Here is a 25,867-nt window from a genome sequence, read left to right on the forward strand (position 1 = left end):
GTCCCTTCCTCTCTATTCTTGAGCAACCCCATCACTAAATCTGAATAAAAAAGCATTTGGCAGAACCAGCTCCTGCCTAGCAGCTGTGGCTGACACTGAGCAGGTGCTGCCATTGAACATTTTTAACTCCACTTTTGCAATTTGCACAATTTGCTCACTAAACTGGCTGTAGTTTTAGGGACTTGTCAAAAGTCATGAGCGTTGCTAATGGCAGGTGTCACTAGACTGCCAATCTAATACATCTAATCATGGAGGATCAGAAAAACAATAGACCTCAGCGTTCATCATACCCAAATTCTTCACTGTACAGAAGAAAAAACTAAAGCCCAATCAATTCAATCCAATAAGTATTTACTATGAGCCTACTCTTTGCAATGTGTTGTCCTGCTCTGAGTACCAGGGCTTTGAAGACAGAGCAAAGAACCACGAATGTCACTAATGTCAAGAAATCTAGTCGTATCACTAATTATATTACTATATATCATTATCTCCTCATATTTTTTATCCTAATTTACAACAGGTTAAACCTTTTTAAACACTGTCGCATTTGATCCTCACAATACATTTGTTTTGTGAGTCTTCTAAACAACCTGTTTTTTCTGGTTGACATTGTTTTGAAAATGGAAAACTAACTAATCCTGAAGAATGTGATGAGATGTGTAAATCTAAAATATCTCTGTTAGCCTCTCAAACATTTCTGTTTCTATCTACATAAGCAAGACTAACCTGATTGAGTGTAGAACCCTATGTAAAACAACAGCAACAGCAGCAAGTAATTCAAACCTACCCCAGCAGGACAAAAAAGAAGAGAACAAGAAAAGAAGTAAGAAAATGAAAGGGAAAAAACATTAGAAGGAAGAGAGCAGAAGGAAACAGGAGAGGATAGCTAAAGACAAGTTAAACATGCTCATATGAAATGTATATTGATATGTAAAATATCTCAAATATTTCCATCATGATATACAAATGAAACATGGAATTGGAAAAAAATTCTTAACATATAAAAATTAAAATCACATAAATCATATAATTATAATGTGTAACTTTATATTTTAATATAACCCTAACCCTAACCCTAACTTTTAACAGGTTACAAATATGAAGTCTTCAAGTAGAAGCAAACCCCAGTGAGGACACATTTAATGCAACCTATTCAAAATTTACTCATCTTAAAATGCAAATTCCTTTGTTTTTCACTAGATTTTTTTTCAAAACTTAGATAACATGAAATCTTGCTTTCTTGAAAACTAAGGGAAAATCAAGTAGGAAATATTTAATGCATTTTTACAAAATATATGTGTAGGTCATCAATCTTTGTATTTGAAGAGTAATTATAAACATGTGTGCATATATGTATGTATACAGCTCATGATTATACATACATAATACACATACACACATAACTTGCCCCAAATTGGAATTTGGGACATTTAAAAAAGTGATTCAGGAAATGCATCTATGTGCAAGATGAGACTGTTATTTCATAGTTCAAATCACAAAAGTGAATGTTCATATAAAGTTGGCTATAATCAGAAACGCTACATTGATAGCATTAATTCCCAAATCATTATTCAGAACTGTGTACAGTGAACATGGAATACACCTATCATATGTATTTACTTACTCATATGCATATATACAAATATGCATGTTTGCATGCATTCTGTCCTTAAAGTCTTAGAGCATTGATAGCTTAAAACGGTACTAAGACTTTTGGGATAGTCTGTATATGATTAAGAATTATGCTAAAATATAAGTAAATATATTCTTCTGTTAATACACAATTAATAAGTCTTTGATTAAGTACATTATGGACCAATAATGGGCAGGATTGTTTTCATCTTTATCTTTGAAATTCAACAATTTTATAGTGGTTATCAAAAATAATTAATAGGTAATGACACTACCAACAGTCCTGTAATGTGTACTAATTTTCCCCCATCCCCATTCTCTCATGTTACATAAGAGAGCTTGTCCATAGATATGCTTTAGGATACAATAACAAACATTAATTTTACAACATTGCAGCAAAGTAAAAGACTGGTGAGAAAAATAGCTGAAATGTCAAAGTCACCAGTATACAGGATTTTCCTTTTATGCATAGAACTTTTACAGATACTAATCAATTCCTTTAAATTTCTCATTCTTCTTTTTCATCACTGCCAAATTTGAAGGATGTTACCTTTTTAAAAAAGAAAGATCAGGTAAATAACCTTAATATATGGAAAAACTAAATGCTTGAAGTGAGCTTAAAATAAACATTAAATTTTAAAAATTATGGTAAATCTTAGGATTTTCCAAAATAAGTCATTTTTTATATTTCAGTAAGCACTCAAATTGTCTTCTTAAGTTTTTTTATGCTGGTTCTTGTGGATACCAAAAGAAGTTGCCAAGTAGACACTATATTATGCAGACTTTCCATAGAAGAAAACTGTTTCACTATTTTAAATAAAAATTAAGAGGGCCAAAAGGATGGTGTATATTTAGAGTTGGGAGGAAGCTGCCCAAAGCAAAAATCAGTGAAAATCTCTTTAGGAAGGAGAACAACATCTCTGTTAGCATTCTAAACTAGGAAAGCAAAAGAAAAAAAATCCACCCCCAAAATCCTGATTGGAAGAAAAAGCAGACCTTTAATTCCCACTAACTTTCTATTTAAGAATGCCCATAGTTAGTCACGGCTTTTCAAAATAGATCCTTATAAAAGTTGCGTTTAAATTATGAATAGGAGTAGGCGCTTAAGTGTGAATCAAAGACAGATCTGAAATCTGGGGCAACTCAATCTTTGACTCAAGTCATTTAACAAAAGAAATAAAAATAAAAAGCAAAATTAATGACTGGGTGATGCAGGTTAGAAATATGTTTTCACTGGGGTTTGCTTCTCTTTGAAGACTTCATATTTGTAAAGAACTCAAATGCTTGAGAGTCCATAACTGCTTATTTTGCTTAGCTATACACATATTGCTCTATAGAAAGTTACTACTGACCATAGTGTTGAAAAGCAAAGATATTGTCTGGAGTCACAAGGTAATAATTTAAAAAAAATTTCCATCCCTCAATTTTAGAGAAACACAGAGTAGCTTAAAGTTGGAATGCTCTTCAAGATTCATCTAGTAAGATGAGAAATGCAGAACCACAAAGGACTTGAAGCCATCTCTTGCCCAAGCTCCCCATTATCCTTTGATTTTTAGAGAAAAAAAACCCTGAAATCCAGGGTTTCTGGCAGTCAGTGGCATGTGAACCCATATTTCTTGACTATCTTTCTATCCATCCTGTACTTTTGAAATAAAAAGGAATGATGTTTAGTCCTAGTTATTATCTATTTTCTGGGTGTGTTTATCTTAACTATAACACATAGATATGCTTCAAGTACAACTGTACATCGTTCAACTTCAAATCACCTAATAGGGCTTGTAAATGAACCAAAAGACAAGTTCTGTTGCTATTAACATTAATAGGTTCTATTTGTTTTCATTATGTTATTTATGTATTTACTACTATTATGAAGTGATTTAAAACAGAGTTTTAAGTACCTATACCTTCTAAATATAACCTCTATATACAATAGGGGTATATTCATAGAAACATATATATATATATATATATATATATATATATATATATAGAGAGAGAGAGAGAGAGAGAGAGAGATCTATAGGGATATATATATATATCTATAGATATATCAACTATAAATGTAAATCCATATATATATGTATACAAATGTCTCTTTAAAGAGACATCTATATCTCCATATATATATATTTCTCTAGCTATAGATATCTAGATGCAGATTGTACAAATATATGCATATTTATGAATATCTAAATATATCAATATCTAGATATGTTAGATACATACATGCATACATATTTGTATATATACATATTTATGTTTGTATGTATTCATATACACAAACACACATGACTGTTGCAGCTAATTGATGCAGTGTAGAGAGAACTGGACCTGGAGTCAGAAAGATTAGCTCAAAACTGACCTCAGATACTAGCTTGTGACCTTGGGCTAAACATTCAACCTTTATCTGCCTCAGTCTCCTCATCTGTAAAATGTAGATAATACTATCAATTTCTTCTCAGTGGTATTGTAGGGATCAAATGAGATTGCCTAGGTAAAGCACTTTGCAGACCTGAAATGCTAGATATTATTTTTTCATTAATCAGTTTGTTAATAGATGTTCCCTGAATTAGAGGCAGCAAAGTGACTCAGTAGATAGAGGGATGGGACTGGAGTAGGAAGACCTGGGTTCAAATTTGGCTTTAGAGAATTGCTAGCTGTGGGACATGGGCAAATCACTTAAACTCAGTTTGCCTCAGTGTCCTCATCTGAAAAATGATAATAATGAAATAATGATGAAATGAAATAAAAATAAAATAGATAAGGAAAGGGCAAACTACTCCAGTCCCCATACAGTGTCATAAAGAGTCAGAGATGACTGAAGAACATATAATAAGCACTGCATTAAGTGATATGAAAATATTATCTGATCTCTGATTGGTAGGATGACCTTAGTACAGAATAATATTTAATCTTGTAAAATTATTGAGCAGTAAAAATTATATAGTTCTAAGGAGAAAGAAACTGTTTAAGAAGGTTTTATTCTATCAGTCTCTACCTCCATTTAAATACTCCATAAGAAAAAAAAAAACCCAGAAAATTCCTGACCCTAGAAATATGGGCCCAGTTACTGAGCGTATATTAAATTTATACTATGTTCCATTTATACTCATCTATGGAATAGCATCCAGATCACTGCTTTTTTTATTTGTTTGTTTGTCCTGTCCTTCCTATGATGGTCTGTGTTCATAATCTTGCCTTGGGTTTATTTCCATAGTTTCTGCTTTGTCCTTGTTTATAATGTTCCCTGATCTCTGCCCTGCCTCCATAGTCAGGGCTGCAATTTTCTGTTCAAATTAGCTCCAGTCTGTTTGTGTTACTCTTTCATCCTTCATTTTCTTCAGACATTCCTCTCCTCTGTTGTCACATCTGAGGCCCCTCTTGGCGAGCAGCATACAAGGATGGTTTCTGGTCCGGCAGATGGTGCCCATCATTTCTACTGAGAAGTCAACAAGTAACAGTCTACACACCATCCTCAATCATGGAGTTCTATTAATGGACTGCCCAAACAGAGTAGACAAAGGTGCTGTATTAAAATGCAGGGCAGGGAAAGACAGTTCAACCCCAACTTAATTTTACTTTCCTAAAGACTTGATTCTAATTCTAATCTGAATTAGATAGGTTAGTGCACAAAAACATATTTCCTTAGGCCAAGAAATAATTGAGGTCTGTTTAAAAAAGCATCTTTGAAAATCCCATTTTTCAAGGCCTATGGAGAGCAGTTGGATCATGAATATGATTCTGATATTATCTTTAAAAGGCACAGGGTCCCAGCTGATAACACCACAAACATTGGGAAGACTCCCTTCTCTTCCCTCTCAATGAACCTAGAAATGTTTAGGTTGTTATCCTTCCCTTGCAGCAGGAGCTAGTGCTGATCCCCAGGACTGGTTCTTTTGTTGACAAGAGATTAAAAGGGTAATAAGGTACAGACAGAAAGACTGATAGTCTCTGATGAAAAGGGAGAGGAATGAGGGGAGATGCTGTCAAGTCAATCTGACACCCTGTTTCTGACCTAAAAAGTATTAAATATTTTAGAAGCAACATCAAGAAAATAAGTAAGCTTGTCACAGGAACAAACAAAATGGACTTTAAAGACCCAGCTAAAAATGTTAGTTCCTGATCATGAATGATTGATTAAGGAAATATACTTACTATTTTTATTGTTTTGTAATTTATTTATCCTGTTTTCCTCCAAAGCAATAAAGATGCTTACTGTGCAGTTAGTTATGTATCATTTTTATACTGGTCTGCAATGGAACTGATCAAACTAGATTTGTGATCTAAGAAGATATCTATAGATATCTTTTTAGCTTATTGGAAATGTGCTTATATGTTACATACATGTATATATGTTTATGTGTGTATATGTAACATATATGTATTGTGTAATTGTGTGTGTGTGTGTGTGTGTGTGTGTGATTTAAAGCAATGAGTCCAAACTCACCCTCACTTCTAATAAGACTAAGAGACAGGGAAAGGAGTCTGGCACTACAAGATTATCCATGACAATAAATGCAGCTTTTCCCCAATGAAGCAGAATGAACTTATTAAGAGAAAAATAAACAATGATCCACAAATGCTTGGCATTTATTTCTATCAAATAATGACAAGATCATAAATGTTCATTGTTCATTGTGTACCCCTATTTGTTATTAATATCACTATTGTCATTAATATCCCTATTCTGCTAGAAATGTATAATCATTGTGTAATTTCCCCTTTTTTCTTTTTGCTCTTTATATATATATATATATATATATGTATGTATGTATGTATGTATGTATACAGAGAGAGAGAGAGAGAGAGAGAGAGAGAGAGAGAGAGAGAGAGAGAATTGAGATGAGAAAACCTTTTAGCCACTGACACATTAGGGACTGTTTAATAATTATTCATTGCTTACTGTCTACAAAGCTCATTTGTGGATACTTTTCAAAAGATGCTTTTTCCATCATTTAATATAGTTTTTTAAAAAAGAAAGAAAGCTAACTATCTGGAAAATAGATTCTCTTGCCCAAATACATAGACTTAAATGTGTACATATATACACATATATTAAGAAACTAAGCCTCACTAGTTTTCTGTAAATGACATATAGAAAATACTTAGAAAAAACAATACCCTAGTAACTTTTCATCTATTTGTCACAGACAGATGCTCACTAAGGGTGCAAAATAATGACTGGTCCCCAAAAGCCTATAATTATAATAATTGGGGTCATGTGACCTATCAGCATGCCCCAGCTAAAAAAGCAGATGGTCAAACATTACCATTTGAATAAGCTCAGGGAGGGGCTTTTAGTAAAAAGAGCTAAGGAATAAGTAAAGCAAAACCCAGTGAATGCCGTAGCTTCATCAGTTTCAAGTAGTTGTTTAATTTTCTTCTAATAACTTTTTCTAATGATTCTCTCTGTTTTCCTCCAAAGCAATAGACAGCCTGTCTATCTTCAGGCTGGATCAGTCCAACCCCTTTAATTCACCCAGCATCTATTTTACCCAGAGGTTAGGGGAAGGGGGAGGATAGGAAGCAGTGAATACTAATCCTTCCCTGCTTACCCCAAATCAAAATTGTCTGCTCTGGGAAAGATAGATTGCCTGTAGATTGAGAAAACACTGAGTTGGCTTTTCTTGGGCATGAATGAGTTTGTTTATTTTATTAGAGAGGAAGGATGTTTAAGGCCATCTCCCTATTCCATAGTAGATTCTTCTATTTATGAAATGTCTGTTGGAAATTTGAATGAAAATTGACAGCCTACTGAAAGTCCAAACGTTCATCCTGTAGCTTTTTATTACAGATTATATTTGCTCAGGGCAGAGTTAAGAGGCTCACAGAGAAAAATACTCTCAAGGATGGAATTTGGGAAGACTTCCCCTGTCTGTTCCTCTTGGGTTATTTGCAAATAGAGGAAGCCCACTTTTTGTGCTATGGGCTAAAGAGATAGGAATAAAGGATAAGGAAAACCCAGTTGCTCTCTACCCACCATCCTATATAGGTTGGCTTCCTTGACTCACTGTCTGGACTTCCTTATATTGTTTCCCTCTCTGAAATACCCCCTGCTTTTCCCATCACCCATCCAAATGCAAGTCATCTAATATAGCCCAATGAATTTATTCTCTTCCATTAAATCTTCCAAAACTATCCCACTATTGATGGCCTTCCTTTTCTCTGAAAGTCGGTGGCCATTGCTGTTCTATACCATTTAGGTTAGCCTTTGATTAGATGTACTGTTGTGGAGATTTTGTAATTGGTTTTTCTCCACAGTTCTCATGAAAACAATAGATTGATCTTTTACTTTTATAGCTTCCACAAAGTATGTTGGGAAAATAAAAGAAAGTTACAAACCCAGAAATAATTTTATATGTAAACCCCAGCTCCCTACCTCCCCCCCGCAAAAAAAAATTCCTCAAGTGAACACGAGTGAGTCTTTAGGACATTACATAATTCTTTGTTAAAAATAAAAACAAAAACAAAAACAAAATCTTAACCAGACAAGAATGGATTGGAACTTTAGGGGACAAAGGGAAAAAAACTCAACAATACTGATAATCTTTTTTTTTTTGTATGAAATCAAAGGATACTGGAGGTCATCTATTTCTACTGCCTTGTTAATAAATAAGACAACTGAGGCTCAGAAAGATTTGGTGACCCTACTAACATTCAAATAGTAAGCATAAAAAGTGGAATAAGAAATTCATATGTCACCTGATCCCCAAAACAGTGATCCATCATGTTATTGTATCTTCTAGTTTATTTCCATGTGTCTGTAGTTCAAAGAAGTCAGTAATAAAAAGAAAGTGAAGTCAAACTCAAATAGAAACAGGAACCACTAAACCTTACATAAGGATCCTGTGGACTGCATATTGACTTAATTTTAAATTGTATTATTATTATATATGATTTATCGTATTTTATTTTGTTATAGTTCTAAATAACATATTAATCTCTTTGGGGCAGCACTCAAGAAAGTTGTGGGTAGCATGCAGCCTGTGTTTTGGATATCTCTGTGCTAGTAATACAATATTCATACTTTGACTCTAGCATCCCTCCAAATTAATCATATTTACTTTGCTTTCTCAGACTTCTATGAAAAATTCTCCTTCCATTTCTTCTCTTCTTAAGTCTCTGCAGTGTAGTTTTCATTTTCATTAATCAACTGAACTAGCAATCAATCTTCTCTCCAAAATTACAAATGATCTATCTTTTCCCAGTTCTCATTCTTCTTGAACTTTGTGGTATTTTTGACAATCTCTTCCTGGATTCTCTTTCTATCAGAAGACTGTCAGCTCCTTGGGATCAGGGACTGTCTTTTGCTTCTTTTTATTTCCTTAGCATTTATCAGGGATCCTATCACAAATTAAGGCATGTAACTTTGTATTTTTTTACATTTCTTTTAAAATAGAAATTAAAGAGAAGTGTTGTTTTCACACTTATGTCCATTAATACTTTCATAAGGATGGAACTGGGTAGCAGTTTCTAGCAGGCAAATTTCAAATAAAGCTGCCCAAAGAAAGGATCAAAGGGAACTGGAAAAGACTTTTGGGGGTCAGCTAGATGGCATAGTGGATAGAGCACTGGCCTTGGAGTCAGGAGTACCTGAGTTCAAATCTGACCTCAGACACTTAATAATTACCTAGCCGTGTGGCCTTGGGCAAGCCACTTAACCCTATTGCCTTGCAAAAAAAAAAAAAGACTTTTGAGTCTATCTGGTACAACAAGGTAATTTACAGATGAGGAAACATCCATTCAAATCAGGTGACTAGAGCAAGGTCACACAGCAGAACCAAAATTCAAGACTAAACTCTTTTATTATCAAATCCAGGATACTTGCTATTTGTGCTTGTCTACCTTCCTGACTTGCAGAGGGGCTGGAGATGGGGCAATGAACTCTTCATGAATGATTTTCAAGATAAGACTAAATGATTCTGTTGGAGTCCATATTCCAGTGGGGGTTGAACTAAGTTATTCTTGCATTTTCCTTTTAAATTAAAATACAAGAAAGGAAATTTTAATCAAAAGCAGTAGTTCTTACCTAGTGTTTTGCATCCCCTTTGGGAGTTTACAGCAATGATTCAAAGGGGTTATAGCTGAAAAAAATTAATGGTATCTTAAGCACTAAAGTAATTGCAGAATATTATGAGTAAGTAGTATATTAAATTACTCAGGTTCAGAATTTATTTTTGTTTCTGTTGTTGAAAGGTGTTCACAAGGGGCGGCTAGGTGGCTTAGTGGATAAAGCACCGGCCTTGGAGTCAGGAGTACCTGGGTTCAAATCCAGTCTCAGACACTTAATAATTACCTAGCTGTGTGGCCTTGGGCAAGCCACTTAACCCCATTTGCCTTGCAAAAAAAACAAAAAAAAAGAAAAAAAAGAAAGGTGTTCACAGAAAAAAAATGTTTGGGAACCACTGATTTAAAGAATGCTGTAGTTTAATTGTACAAAATAACTATATGAGTAACTGACGTCTAAATAGCTCTTGAATGTTTGCAAAATGATTTTCTGAAGCACAGTATTATTTGAGCTTACCAAGAACCTAATGAAGGAGATATGAGACTCAGTATTGTCACTTTTTTCCAGATAGGTAAACAGAGGCTCAGAGAGGTTGGGCATGGTTAAGCAAAGGTGACAGAGAAGTAATATTTAAATATAAGTCTTTTTATCTACCTTTCAGAACTTTCTATCTACCTTGCAGCACTGCCTTTCTGTTTCAGAGAAAAAGATCATTTCAGCCTGCATATACTTTATTTATTTAATAAATGCTTATTAAGCAACTTTGTTCTAGTCATTACAGATGAAACAAAGAAATACAAAATCTGACTCCTTTCTTTTAGTTTACATATATATTATATACATATATATTATGTGTATGTATAAATACATATATATATATATATATATATATATGTGTGTGTATATATATCAATGAAGCAGGAATAAGAAGGTTTAAGGAAATTGAAACCACTGCATTTTATTTCATAGGATTCATATGGCACAATGCAGCTATGAAGAACTGAAATGAAGCAGAAAATCACTAGCTAGGTTTCACTGTACAGCTTCTGAAAATAACACAGCAGCATTGATGTATAGTCACATTTTTTCTTTTTGGTATTTTAATTTAGCTCGCATGACTGTCTCACACATGGTAGCATGCTAATAGGAGGCAGAGATTTATATCTTGATCTCTGAAGCAATGAGACAATTAGTAAATCCCTAGGTGGAAAATTGCCCCCAAGGTATTCTCTCTATGTAATTACAGCTAGGAGTGATTGTATTTGTTTCTGGTTCTTTAAGAAATGAGAAAATGAAGAGCTGCCTATATAGACTGAATGGGTTTCTTGTTCCTGAAAAGTTGTCTATAAAGTCAAAATTCTGAATCTTCAATGTCATTTTCACATCAGAATTTTAAAATTCAAGATTAATTCATTTTCAAGAGAAAGGAAAATAAAATATATAATAAAAATAGAACAAGGGCACAAGGAGGAAGGAGGAAAGGTTTGTATTCTCCTATTTACAATTGCCTCAAGAAAAGGCACCTCTACCAATTTTCCAATGTCCCCTTATTGTGTCCCCTTATTGAAAATTGAGATAAGAATATGTTACATGACACTGGCCTTGTAACTTTCTTTAATCAGTGGAGTTCTAAGGCAGGAGTTTTTTAAACATAGTATCTATGAACTTATTCTTTAAATATGTATTAACTAAAAAGAAGAAAGATGCTACCGGTGTCCAGAGACAGAATTGATAAATAGAAGCATGTATAGAATAATTTTACATATAACAGCATATATAGTGTATAAAATAAAACAATAGGGCTTTATACATATATAAACATACATAAATGCATGCATGCATATATGTATATATGTGTATATATATATATATACATATATATATATATATATATATGTATATATATATATATACCAATTTGTGTCTAATGATAGCCATCTCTAGGTTGGGGGAGGGGAAAAGTGTTAGCATATTATATATATATATATATATATATTATTGTATATAAGTTCTATATAAAGGATTTGCAGTTTTATGTATAATGATCTTTTTTATTCTTCTATGTTATGAAAATATTTTATTACATAAATTTAAAATAAAATAAAACTTGAAATTATATTTTGATAAATTTTTTAAATAAAATTTGTTTCTTTTGTAACCCTATATATGTTAGTTTATACATTTAGAAACACTGTCCTGTCCTGAGCAGTCCATAGGTTTTACTGACTGCAAAAGAAAACCTGCAAATTTTTTTTTTAAAATAAACCAAAACTTCTGATCCAAGGAAAAGGAATAGTCAGTTCTATTTGACTTGGGTTCTGCATTTCCTTCCTGGCACAATAATGGTAGAGCTGTGATAGGGGCCTGTGCTATTCCTCAAACTCTTCCTTATATATGAAATAATCTCCATAGAAATGATCTCCTTATTGCTTTATCTTCAAACATTAACAGATAAAATCATAACTACTTTACAAAATCCAGATCAAAACCCACTACCTCTAAGAAACTTTTTAATTGCCTCCATATGAAGCCAAACTTTAACCCTTTTCACTACATCTATATTCTTGCTTATCTTATGTACCAATTATATATCTACATATATTTGTGGATTACTATAGTATTTTTTTCTATTGTAAGTTCAGGAATATAAAGACTATGTTTCTTTTGTGTATTTTTCTTCCCTACTATAGCTTCCTATACATATGAGTTATGTAATTAATGTTTGTTGAATGAATAAATAGATGAATAATTCAGCTCCAGGTCAACAGATCTGTATTCAAGGTTAAAAGAATGCAAATTATATAGTATTTTCTATGATTTCAGTTCTCTAGGATAGAAATTCACATGAACATAGTTCAAAATTCTATTCTATTGAGATTTATTGGTTACAAAACTTTTTTTCCTTCCAGCAACTTTAGGAGGTGACTATTAATCTGAAATATATATTTCTGACAAAAGCCTCCTGTTCTATGAATGCTCACTGTCTTAAAAAAAAAAACAGGTTCTGTATATCCCAGCATAGATACAATTTCACTTCATTTAAAGATACTCAATGGATCTAAGATAGTTTATGATATTTCTTCCACCAAGAGAAATAATGACATTTGTGACTGACTACATATGTAACTGTGACAATTGGGGAAATGACAGACAGGGATGTAGAGCATGTTAATCATTGTTTTTAGCCTGCATGTAAATCTTAATAGTTGGTACTCTGAGCAATCTTTGTCCAATAATCAATGAATTGACATGCTGTTGGAAGAGGACCATATCAATTTTAAAAATTCTTGTGATGAGTCCAGAAGACAAAAGAAAGCATATCTTACCCATGCTCCTTGGAATGGTAAATAAAGCAATTGATTTCACTGATCATTCAAGGGCAATAAAACACATCATTTCATAGAACATTTGATCATTTTATCTTGAATTGGTTATGATCAACATATAAAATATGATACTTATAACTAATGTGGCAAAACCTATAGGAAAGAATGAGAGAAATCCTATGAATGCCTTTACAAAATCTTAATTCTAGTTGTTACTTTGGATAAGTCACTTCTCTGGGCTTCAGTGTTTTCTCATCTTTAATTTGAGGGGGAGTTGGACAAGACATCCCCAAGAATGCTTTCTACATCTACAGCTATGTATGATATTATGATTAAAGTTTCAAGAGTTACCTGAAGTAACATAAAGATTCTGTGATTTTACCAAGGTCACAATGTTAATAAGTTCCATATGCTAGATTGAATCCAAAGTCTTCTTGACTCCAAACCTAGTACTCTATTCACTATAAAATTATGCCCTTCAAACAATAAGCAATAATCTAAATAAATAGGTTATATCTCACTCATTATTTTCTTTCTTTCTGTAAAATTGGGGTCACAAAAAACATAATTGCAGAGACATCTAGTCTAGGTTACATAATCCTACTTAGTCTGGTTTATGCTCAGGTTAGAGTATAATCTAATAATTTTATAATGAAAATCTCTGTATCCAAAATATTTACAAGTCCCAAATGATGATATGTTTATTTCAAGCACTATTTTCCATAGTACATTTATAACATAGCAAAGGAATTAGGAAAATCCCTTGAAGTTCCCTGAAATACAATTTGACATGTGGTTTGTTTTAAAATTTAGTTTCAGGTACTAACACAATTGGCTGGAAGATGCTGAAATATAATGTATTAGTACATATTTGTTCTAAAAATAATTTTTACTACTTGAGCCAAATGTATTCTCTCAAGACAGTGTGAAATATGAGAAAGGGCAAGGCAGGGAGTCCAGAGCTCTCAGTTCTAATCTCAGTCACTGCCTAGTTCTGAGACCCTATCTGGAGCTCCCTTTCTTCATAAAACGAGAGGGTTGAATTTGATGATCTTTAAGGGTCCTTACAATTCTAGCAGGGTAGGAATCTACATAAAATTTATGTGTTTCCAATTTATTTCATTTTCTTCTGACCTGTTTTAGGAGTTAATTCCCCTTTCTTTAAGTAGAAAACCAAAAATATGTCAAGAATGTATTAAGACTTATCTCTTTTAATGTCTTCTAAAGAGGCATTCTTTAAAAACTGTCATTTGATAATAATCCAAGAAGAGGTGAAGAACCTTATATTAACATTCAAAATAAAAAAGCACCTGGAGGGTTTTCAAATTTCAAACAATAGTTTATATTTTTTTAAAGATACAAAAGGGAAGAGGAAAAGCAATGTAAACTAAATAATACTCTCTAATACTTGATCACTCTTAATTGAATAATAGGGGATGAAATCCAACCCAAAGCTTAGTGACTTAATGGTTTGAAAAACCAAGTGGCATCTTAACTAACAGCTTTTGCAAGATTTAATAACAGGAAATGATTATTGCAGAAAAATGATAGTTCTTTAAAAATACCCTCTACTTTGTGAGTATAAACAACATCATCTTAACCTCCAATGCACCTGACAAAACTAGGGTTTTGGTCACAATAGGTACTCAAACAAATCAACAAACAAAAAAATCCAACAACAAAATATATATATAAAGATCAGTTAGAAGAAATAAAGATATTTAACTTTGAAAAATAAGGGGAGGGCATGATAACTGACTTGTGTATTTGAAAGAATGTTATGTAGCAGAGGGAGCTTCCTTGTTCTATTTGGCTTTAAAGACTAGAAGTAGAAGCAAAGGAGAAAATTTTGACTCAATGTAAGGAAAAATGTTCTGATCATTAATTATACCTATGCCTGGAATGACTCCTCCTCATCTCTACTTAAGCTTCCTAGCTTAATTTAAGGTTCAGTTCAAGTTCTACTTTATTCATGAAGGCTTGTCAGATTTCCCCTAGTTGTTAGGTCTTTACTCCATATTCTCCTTAACACTTTGTAATTAATTTATATTTTTAAATTTTATTTATAAAATTTCTTCCAATTAGAAAATAATCTCCTTGAGAGCAAGCTGTTTTTGTTTTTGTCTCTATAGTCCAAGCATCTATCAGAGTATTTGGTGTATAGTAAGGGTTAAATGAATACTTGTTGAAGGAAAAATTAGGTGCAACTGTCCAAAATTGGGTACATTCAGAAGTAGGGAGTCCCTTTTCATTGGAGTTCTTTTAACAAAGATTGGATGATTTTTTGTTAAGCATAATATATTTTGCAAGAGGTAATCTTATCCAGATAACTTTTGGATCAGATGACTCTGAGGTCTTTGACTATGAGATTCTATGATTCTAATTTGCCGTGAAAGCTAGAGTATTTATGCCAATGAAATCACTGAATTTTCAATGCACTGCATTTAAAATTCTATGTACAAATTCATGTTAATAACTAAGAAAAACCATCAACTTTCGTTGGAATATGGTGCTTCTGAAAGTCACTTTGATGTATGCAATGAAGATTTAGTAAAATGTATTCTCCTTACTTCTAAACATATGACAAATTTCCCCAAAGCAAAAGGATGAGGTAATTATCTTTGTAATTTTGGCTAATGTATAATTTTACAAATTTACAATTTAACTTCTTAAATAATCCTTTATAAGTTCTTGAATACATTTTTGTGCATTCTGCTGCTGAATAGGAAGTTTTGTCTAAAAAATTTCCTTAGTTACTATATTTGGTTTTCAAAGGAAACTCATATCTTATGGAACTTAGCCCATACAGGTAAAGACTTCCATTATCTAAATGTGAAATGTAATAATTATCTTAGATTTCTAGGAATGAGTTTCACTATGGTCTGGATGTGTCTAAGAATGTTAATTTATTCTAGGTATTTAAATTTGCACTTTTCTAAGAATATGGATTGCAGATACTGACTTACATTGGTAGAAGAAATAAAAGCACAGGTCTAGATAAACTAAATTAACCTAAATAGTAAAGTTGTATTTGGACTTGCATAATGACTTTGCATATCTACCTTATGATTTTTCTAAGTTTGCTATAGGATGAGTGAATATCATTAACTTTACAGTTTGAAATTAGCCTTCTTAATTAGCTCTCATGGTTTTCCAGTCTTTGAATAAAAAATACTATTATAAGTTATTTTCTTCTTAGTTGCAAGTTTAAAAAATGCAAAAGAATATCATTTTCATCAATTTTCTTTTATCTCAAAAATGCTCCTCCACTTGTTCTGTACTCTAGTTTTGGAGTACTATATTGCATATTTGCGTGCCATATCCCCTTTCCCTCACACGTGATTAAATTTTAAAGTGCTATGGGGCAGGGGCTATGTCACATTTACCTTGGTATATAAATATTTAATAAATAGTCAATGACAGATGGAATGATGACATTGAAATGACTATAATTGCTTTATTACTTGATAGAAATGTTATCCTTACTATACTGTGATTTCACTCTTTTGTTTTAATATTCTTTTCTAGAATGCATTCAAAGTGATACTCCTAATCCTTTAGGGAAGGGAAGAAGGAACAAATTTTATTAAAGACTCATTATATTCCAGGCACTCTAATAATCACCTTACAAATATTATTTTACTTGATTTCCAAAACTCTTTAGAAGTAGGAGCTATTAATTATTACATCCATTTTGTAACTGAGGAAACTAAAAAAGAGATTGAATTAATTGCCTAGGGTCAAACAACTATTAAATAGTAGAACTATTTTGAATGCATTTTTTTCTATTTTTGTTTTTAGTTTTTGCAAGGCAGTGGGGTTAAGTGGCTTGCCCAAGGCCACACAGCTAGGTAATTATTAAGTGTCTGAGGCCAAATTTGAACTCAGGTATTCCTGACTCCAGGGCCAGAGCTCTATCTATTGTACCACCTAGCTGCCCCTGAATGCATTTTCTTGATGTCTTTTGTTTTTACATCAATCAATATATATATTTTAATACCTCCTATGTAGCACACACTGGGTTAGGTGTTGGGTTTATGAAGACAAAACTTTGAAATGCTTATATTCTATCAGAGTAAAAGGCATACAAACAAAAACAAAATATATACAAGCAAAATAAATAAAGATAATTTATCTTTACCTTTAATAAGTAGGAACCAGTAGTTGAAGAAATTAGGGAAAACTTCACTTGGAGATGATTTGGGCTGAACTTCAAAGGATGCTGAGACTTCTAGGTTGCAAAGATAGGAGACAATACATTAAGGGAATGGAGATAGGAAATAGAATGTCATATACAAAGAAGAACAAATAAGTCTATTAGATTGGACCTCAGAGTTATGGAGAGGGATAATGTCTAAAAATTAGGAAAGGTAGGCTAGTGTCAGATTGCTCAAGTCCATGGTGCCAAACTAATTTATCCTTAGGGCAACAGGGGATCACCGAAGCTTTTATGAAGAAAAGGAATAAACGTTGTCATCAGAGAGTTGTAGGATAGAAAGAGATGATGGGCTAAGTGAAGAATGAAAAGTGAACAATCAAAGTATTCCATGGTACCCTCAGGGGGTCAAAACAAAAGACAAAATTCTTCACTATGTTGGATAGATGCCTCTTGTCTGAACTTTTAGGGGTTCAGGGATAAGATTCTCATAGCATACTTAGACATGACTGACACATTTTAGAGAGATTTAAGATATCTTTGTACTATACAACCAAAAGAAATTTGGTTTGACCCTAATGAAAATCAAGCTACAAGTAGAAATGAAATTTAGTTGATTCTGTTACTTTTTTCTCTATATTATTAGAAATATGTTTTAGAGAAGGGAAATGTTTGTTGCAGGAAAGCGCTTGTATATTATAAGCCTAGGGGTATAGAATTTGTTTGGGCTTGTGTGTGTGTGTGTCTCAGATAAAAATGTTCATGTACAAGGACATCTTTAGAAGTTACTTAAAAGACTGCCAATTAAATTTGCTTTTAATCATTAAATGAAAAGCTCTAATATCCACTTCTTGTAAGGTTCAAGTTTTAACATGAATGAAACTAAAGGAAGGTTTCTTTTATTACAATTCACTCCACAACCTAATTGTAGTCACTCAACAACTCCCAAAGACAGGACCTGGAAGCTGGCAGGTATCAGACTCCCAGACAATTTCACTTTCTTTAACAAAAATGCCCCAAGGGAGTCTAGCTGAAAAGGAAAACAAACCCTCTGTGGCATATTCATTAGTGCAGACAACCTCCAATACTAGCAATGATAAAATTTTTTATTAAAGCATTTTGGTTGCTATGTAACTCTCTTTGCTTTTGTCCCCCTCCACTGAAATCTGACACTCATTGCTCCATGCTGATTTATGAAAATTGAAGAGGCAGAAAAATTCTCACTTTTAATCTCTCAAAATTCTCACCTTAAGTTGTTGATGGAATAAAACATTAAAAAAAGCTTTTCTAATCAACAAGCTTATTTCCATTTAAGCAGAAATTGTATAGATTTTGCTTTTAAGTCACTAATACTCTAGAATATGTCAGAATTGAATTATAAAACTCTGTTCCTTATACAAAGAATTTGAAAGAGATCAGCAGCTGAACTATTATTGGGAGTGGCATTCCATCTTTCAGTTGAACTCCGAAAAAGAATCAATATTAGTTACACAATGAATAAATTCTTCAGGGTTGGTTCTATGGGTGAACATGGAAGTGGCTGTCCAAGCAGCTACCTCCCGGAGTTATTTGATAGTACCAAGATTGAGTGTAAAAGAAAATCATCAGCTGAACACATTTGTTCTGTCGACTTGGATCCAGTTTTGTAACTTCAAGCCAATGCTTAAGAAATTTCCAGTGGGCTGTGTTTACCTATTTGGTCTGTATTTCCTCAGTGCCCCTACTTCAAAAGTAAGTTAGGGGAGCTGTGTGAGAAAGTAAATTTGCAATTCTAAAAACATTCCCTCTTGGGACATTTTATTAGGTCACTTGAGGAAAGGAAGCATTTAGAGCAAGAAGCAATTAGAGAGAGACAAGAGCCTGCTTTTTCCTCCCAGTCTGCTCAACCTCATTGCAGAAATGTCAGAAGCAAATTTCCTTTGAAATAAAAAAAAACACACAAGAGGAAAAATTTCTTTTTATTTACAAGGGTGAACAAAAAGTACTTCTCTTCAGATTCTAGAAAACTACACAGATGAATGAATGTAAGTGCTTACAGCACTAACTGGTCTTTCCAGTCTGATATGTGAGTATGGCTGTCCTTGAGCCTCTTGATTGAAGTGGTAAACAGATAACTAAAGGAATCTAAAAATCCCTCTAGGATCATGACAAGATTGTCTGCAAAGTTCCATGGGAGTTTTTTTCCCTTTCTCTGCATTATATTTACTTAGAAAAACTGGAATGTGGTAAACATTTTCAAATACAAATGCAACCTGTGCATTTGTGCAAAAAAGGGATTAATTTTTAAATAAAATATTCTAAATTCTTCAAATTAAACAAATGATGTCTATGACTAAATATAGTCTTCCAAATCTGTCAGAGACCCAGAGAGTTTAGTTGAGTGACTTGTCCATTATAACCCAGGTAGAAAATTTCATAAGCAGGATTTGAACCCAGTTTTTCCTAATTAGGAACCCCAGTCCTGTGGGTACTATAGCACATATTCTCTCTAATGCCAAATTATTATTGTGAGAATCTTTGGGGAAGAGTTTTCAATTTTCTCTAATCATTCTCTCCCTGATTTTTTTTTTAGATTTTGCAAGGCAATGGGGTTAAGTGGCTTGCCCATGGCCACACGGCTAGGTAATTATTAAGTGTCTGAGGTCAGATTTGAACCCAGGTACTCCTAACTCCAAGGCTGGTGTTTTATCCACTGCGCCACCTAGCTGTCCCTTGCTCCCTGATTTCTCACGAAGATGTATGCAGGTAATGATGTCAATGCTATCAGTTCTTTCAAACTATATTTTATTATGTGTGTTTATATGTATATAAACTGATAGATGAAAAGAGAGAGAGAGAGAGAGAGAGAGAGAGAGAGAGAGAGAGAGAGTTCAAAGAACCACCTAACATGTACATTCTGAGTATAAAAATAAGGAAGGTGGATCTTATGCACTAGAAGAGGCCCACAAGGTTAAGATGCAATATGACACATAATAAGTGTTATAAGAGAGGTAGAGATAACATGCTTTGGAATGTAGAAGAGATGCAAATCAATTTCTTCCACAAAGCCATTCCTTCTCTCTTGTGTGCCTACAGCTGGGAAAAAACTCCAGGGTCCTAAAAGTTATACCAGCACAGTGAAAATTCTGCCAAGGCCTCTGAAGCTGGGAAGGTATTTTTAAGGGTACCCTTGAAAGACTGATTCTTCCAATTGAGGATCAGCCCAGCTATATACTTAGCTCAAAACTAGTAGACTTCTCACTAGGTCATGAATTCTTGGAACCTTTGAAATAGGCAAAAGATATCAAAAACTAATTGTAACCAGAATGAAGAGTAAAGATGTTGGTAGTCATAACTAAAAGGAGTAAGAACTGTATTCTCACACATTACCAAAGTAATAATTTGATGAAAGAGGCATGTAGTTCAATGCTGAATGGGAATTTAGGCATATCCTGATTTCAAGTCTTGCTTCTAAAATTTATTATCTATGTAACCAAGGACAACTTCTCTGATATTCAGGTAATCTTCTAAGACTGTATCTAGTTATAGTCAAAAGTAGACCATCTTATTTATTTAATTAAAAATCTATAAAAAAACTATAGGTAGTTGTTGGTTTTTGAGACTGAAGAGATCAATTTAACAAACTAGTTGACAAAGTATTCTACCTTAAATAAAATTTTAAGATTTTTTTCTGCTGTTAGAAACTTTCAATTGTATAACATTTTGATATTTACATGTAGTCTACCACATGTTATCTTCATGTGCATTTCTTCCTAAAAGTATTTCTAATTATTGAACTGCAGCTACCATTATGCAAAGAAGAAACTTGCTTACTGATCATTTATGAGTTATACGACAGAAAACTTGTCCAGTACATTTCTTTCATCTCTTTTTCTCCATCTCCATCTCCTTCTTCTCCTTCTCCTCCTTCTCCTTCTCTTACCCCTTCCTCCTCCTCCTCCTCCTTCTGTCTCTCTGTCTCTACTATCTCTCTCTGTCTCTCTCTCTGGGTCTCTCTGTCTCTCTGTCTGTCTGTCTCTGTCTGTCTCTGTCTCTCTGTCTCTGCCTCTCTCTGTCTCTCTCTGCCTCTTTCTCCTTCTTTCTTATGTATTAACTTATTTAGGTTTGTTTACATTTCTACTGACACTTTATACTCTCTGTATCTCTAGTCTAAATCTAATGATTTATAATGCTTCCTGTTTTACCTTGATAAATACCCTAAAGAACACTATCTATGTTCAGACAGGGAAAGAACAAGATATGAGGAAGGATATTTTAAAATGAGCTAGATATATTCATATTTAAAATTCATAATCTTTGATCTTTGCAAAAAAGACTATTGGAATTGTGAATAGATAAACAAGACAGGTGAAATTAGAGCTTTGGCTACCTGAGGGATAATAGGCAGGCAATGTCTTTAGATCAAGAGTTATTAACTTTTTGAGGTATCATGGACCCCTTTTGGAGTCTGAGTCAAAATATAGATTTCCTTTCTCAAAATAGTTATTAAATGCATAAGCATATATAGGAAGTAAATTTTAGTGAAATGAAGATTTATTTTTTTATGCAGGTTCATAGATTCCTAGACATATGCTAACTGATCATGGAATCTGTGGGCCTCAATTTAAGAACTTATTCATTATTTATTTGGGGGGCTTTTTTGTATATTTTTAAATTAAGAGGCTTAAATGGCTGAGAAATCAAAAGTTGGTTTAATTTTAAATCCAAATATTCAAGTCAATATCATTACACATATATTCAGGCTTTTGTTTTTAACATTTAATTATTATTTTTTCTCAATTACATATTTTGAGTTTCAAGTACTCTCCTTCCTCCCATCTTTCCTCCCCACCTCCTTGAGAAGACAAGCAATTTGCTACAGATTATATATGTGCAAATGTTTCCATATTACCACCTTTGTAAAAGAAAATGCAGATCAAAAAGAAGAAAATAAAGTTAAGAACAAAGTTTAAGAAAATTTTAAAAAGTATGCTTTGATCTGCATTTAGACTCCATCAGTTCTTTCTCTAAGGGTGAATAGCTTTTTTCATTATAAGTTGTTCAAAATTGTCTTGGATTATTGTATTATTGAGCATAGCTAAATCATTCACAATTGATCATCATATGCATTCTGTTTTTATTAAGTAACTGTGAAGGTTATGACTAATCCCTTCACTTAACCCACTGGGGGGGCCAAGGCTTTTTAACACAGAGCATTCTTCTAGAAATTCCTAATCCTTTGTGAAAATCAGGCATCTATATTTGGTTCGATGATTCCAACACTTAAGTTTTTGAAAAAATGACGTTTATTAAATTATTTGTAACTTTAAATATAAATATGTATTATATAATGAATAGGAGCACCAAATATCTGAGTTAAGTTTTTAGAATTTGCCCTTTCCCTCATTTTTTAATTTCTTAGTAAAATACTCTTTTTAACTTAAATTAAAAGCAATGACCAATTTACACATTCCTAATTGAAATTAACACTGATCATTTAGACCAACTGATCTAATTTTGTAGTGAGTGTTATGTACAAAAGAAAATACTTCTGAAAAATGTGGGATAAAAAAACAGGAACATTCTAACTACATACTGTGTGTTTAGCCTCTGGTTGTTTCTGACGAGTTAATGAAAAACACTGCTGCTTCTAACTTGCCTTCTAAAATATGATTTAGATAACTGATTATCTCATTTAATTAAGTGATCATTTCATTCCCATCTGTGTACTCAAAAGAAAATGGTCCTTGTGCAGGAACTGCTTGTCCATATTTGATCAGATGATTTTGTTTTGGGGATGCCCTGGCTAAAATTCAGATTTCATCATGTTCCTCTTTCTATGTTGCCTTTGATATCTTTTAATTGTTATCTCAGGAAAACCAGACTGCTGTTGCTGTCTTAGTAAACACATATAGCCCCAGCTTCCTGAGATATGGAAGAAATTTTGGAAGTCCACTTCAGAATCACAGAGATTTTGGGAAATCTTATTGAGGTGATAAGATAGAGGAGACTTTGGCTAAGCTGTTCTTAGGAATTAAAGAAAGTTCACAGTGCCTTCTTCAAAAAATTTGGAATGACAGGCAGGGCAACCAGAGAGGTAAATGGAAATGTGCTCAAATGAGTTTCAAATCATTAGGGAACTAGGGGATAGAAAACAGTAGTAGATGCCTAAAGTTAAATCCTAGCTGAACTGGAAGCTGTAAAAATTGACAAATGAAGTCCATTTAATAGCACCTTTTTTATAAGCCTTTCTAAAATTTAAATATCAATCCTTTTGTTTGCCCCCCCCCCTTCAGACTGACTTGGAGTCTTGTGTGGAGAGAAAGTGATATATATAATCCCTATCATAGCCTTTTCTGTACTTTATTTGAATGTTTTCCCACTATTTGAGATTACTAATAAATTACATGGCCATTAACAATTTCATCTAAATCTATCAACTTGTAATTCAGCATAAAGATAGGAAAAATCTTCCATCACATGAGGGTTGACTCTGCTTTTATTACATGGCAAAGGTCAAGCAAATTTAGTAATTTCTGAGAATATTCCAGAGCATACCCACAAGACCACCTTGAAACCTATATAGAGAGAAATAGTAAACATATGAGCCAACAATGGAAAGCAGTGGTGTTGGTGCTGTATCCCTGACTATATCTGGAAGACACTGAATTATATTTCCACATTCTATATAGTTATACATATTTGAGAACAAATTGGGCAGAGGTATGAAAAAGATGAAGTAAAGGAACACTTGTCATGCATTCTTATTGTTATAGTCCATTATCCCAGTGGATTTGTGGCTTTATTGAAATGCGAACTGCTTTAGTGATTTAGACTTCATCATACTCAATGAATGGTCAGTCATTCTATGTTACTCATGTTCTTGTTTTCCTACAAATTTAAAACAGTGAGTTCACCAAAATGCATAAAGATTTTCATTTTTTTCTGTTCTCTGTACATTGAGTGAAAATGAAAAGAGCTGTGAGCTGTCAGTTCCCTTTCATTCTTATTATATAATTAATTCCCCCTTTTCTATTTTCAATGCTACATTTCTCTGAGGACATGTCAATCTAGGCATTTACTGCAGTTATTTGATCACTCAATCTTTGGACATGGATCTCACATTTAAAATATCAATAACAAACCAATCACCTGCTTTCTGTGTGACAGATAATACTCTACTTGTGATATAAATAAAAAATAAAGTCTCCATTTTCCAGGAGACTACATTATTGGGAGAAATAATATTTACACATATAGGCAAGTACAAGTAGATAAACAGAAGCATATAAAGTAAACAAAAGGAAAGCCTAAAGGTGAAAACATTAAAAGCATGAAGGGCTAGCAAAGGTCTAAGGCTAAAAGGAAGGAAGGTATTCTAAGAGGCAAAGTTAATAAGCAAAACCATTACAGGAAATATAGACAGAGAGAGGGCATGAAGATGGGAGATGGAGAATTATGCATAAGGAAATAACAGCTATATTAATGTTTATAGATCATACGAAAATGTCATTCTTAGGCCTCATTATTCCTAGATCCCACCATTATGGTACCATCAGTATAGAAATAGGTGGGAATACAAGACTAGAACCATTGTGTGTGTGTTTGTGTGTGTGTGTGTGTGTGTGTGTATGTGTGTGTGTACTTTTCACAACCTACCAGAGTCAAATAATTAATCAGTGGGTGACCAATTATTGGTGATGGACCTCCCCATATTCCACTAGGATGGTTCTCAGAAAGCACAGTCCCTTGCTGAATCCATGCTGTTGGTATTATGATATTAATTCTTTTATTTTTATTCATATTTTCAAAATGTCTCCTTTAGTTCTTTCTCCCTGGGAAGTGGTCAGCCATGAGGAGCTAAGCAGCCATGTTAACAATAGCAGCTACTAAATTAATGTTCCAACAAAAAAGGACTCCTGTGCTAACTGCCTTCTGCTGTGGAAGAAAAGTTTAATGGATTGCCCTCAGATATATGACTTAAATGCTGCAGTACTATATAACATCTGCTTAAACATGAGGTTCAAACTTTTGAGCTTTGTCAACATCTTTAAGGTTTCTATTCCATTTATACTACACAGCTTTGATTTCCTGCTTCACAGGGGAAAAGAAAGCAAAAGAAGAAACCTTGAAAAACTTCTTGTCCATAAGGGTAGTTTACATAATGCATGCAAATGAATTACCAGAAAGAAAACTTAGAGATAATTCTTCCAGAATTTTATCCCTAGGTTCTGTTTGCATCTGGAAAAGGAACATGCCATACACAAAGGGAAGCTTGGTATAATAGAAGCAGCCCTAGTTTCAGGACTTTACCATGAATCTGACACTATTTCAATGTGTGACCTTCAGGAAGCCACTTTTTACTTCATTGTTCTAATGAATTTGATGCTATAACTGACAAACTGTGTTTCTATCCTAGTTTTTCTTATTAGAAAATATATTTTTCATAGCTCCTGATCTTAAGCTATAAAGATGAAACCAAATGACTCCTCCAGGGAGCTCCACTGTAGGCTGCCTTATCCATTTATCAATGGGCCAATCAATAATTACTTCTTAAGCACCTGACACTAAGCAAGATACCCTAGATAACAAAAACCAAAGTGAAATAGTCCCTGACCTTAAGGAGTTTGTATACCACCAGGACACTTGGTTCTTCTATTATACAGGTAAGAAAACTAAGATTTAAAATTTGAGTGACTTGTTTAAGGTCACATACATGGCTTGTAATTTATTAAGTATGGACTGAAACCTATGAGTATGAATGGT

General features: G+C 33.3%; 1 long non-coding RNA gene across 2 annotated transcripts in view; it reads right to left on the reverse strand.

The window, feature by feature from the left end:
- LOC141490999 (uncharacterized) overlaps positions 1–25,867 on the reverse strand; it is a 233,603-nt gene that overhangs the window by 118,638 nt on the left and 89,098 nt on the right. For both annotated transcript variants that reach the window (XR_012469423.1, XR_012469422.1), the window contains exon 3: positions 17,108–17,197. This is a non-coding gene — a long non-coding RNA (uncharacterized LOC141490999). The remainder of the gene's footprint in view (positions 1–17,107; positions 17,198–25,867) is intronic.

Source organism: Macrotis lagotis, chromosome 6 (assembly GCF_037893015.1).
Source record: "Macrotis lagotis isolate mMagLag1 chromosome 6, bilby.v1.9.chrom.fasta, whole genome shotgun sequence".
NCBI classification, from domain to species: domain Eukaryota; kingdom Metazoa; phylum Chordata; class Mammalia; order Peramelemorphia; family Peramelidae; genus Macrotis; species Macrotis lagotis.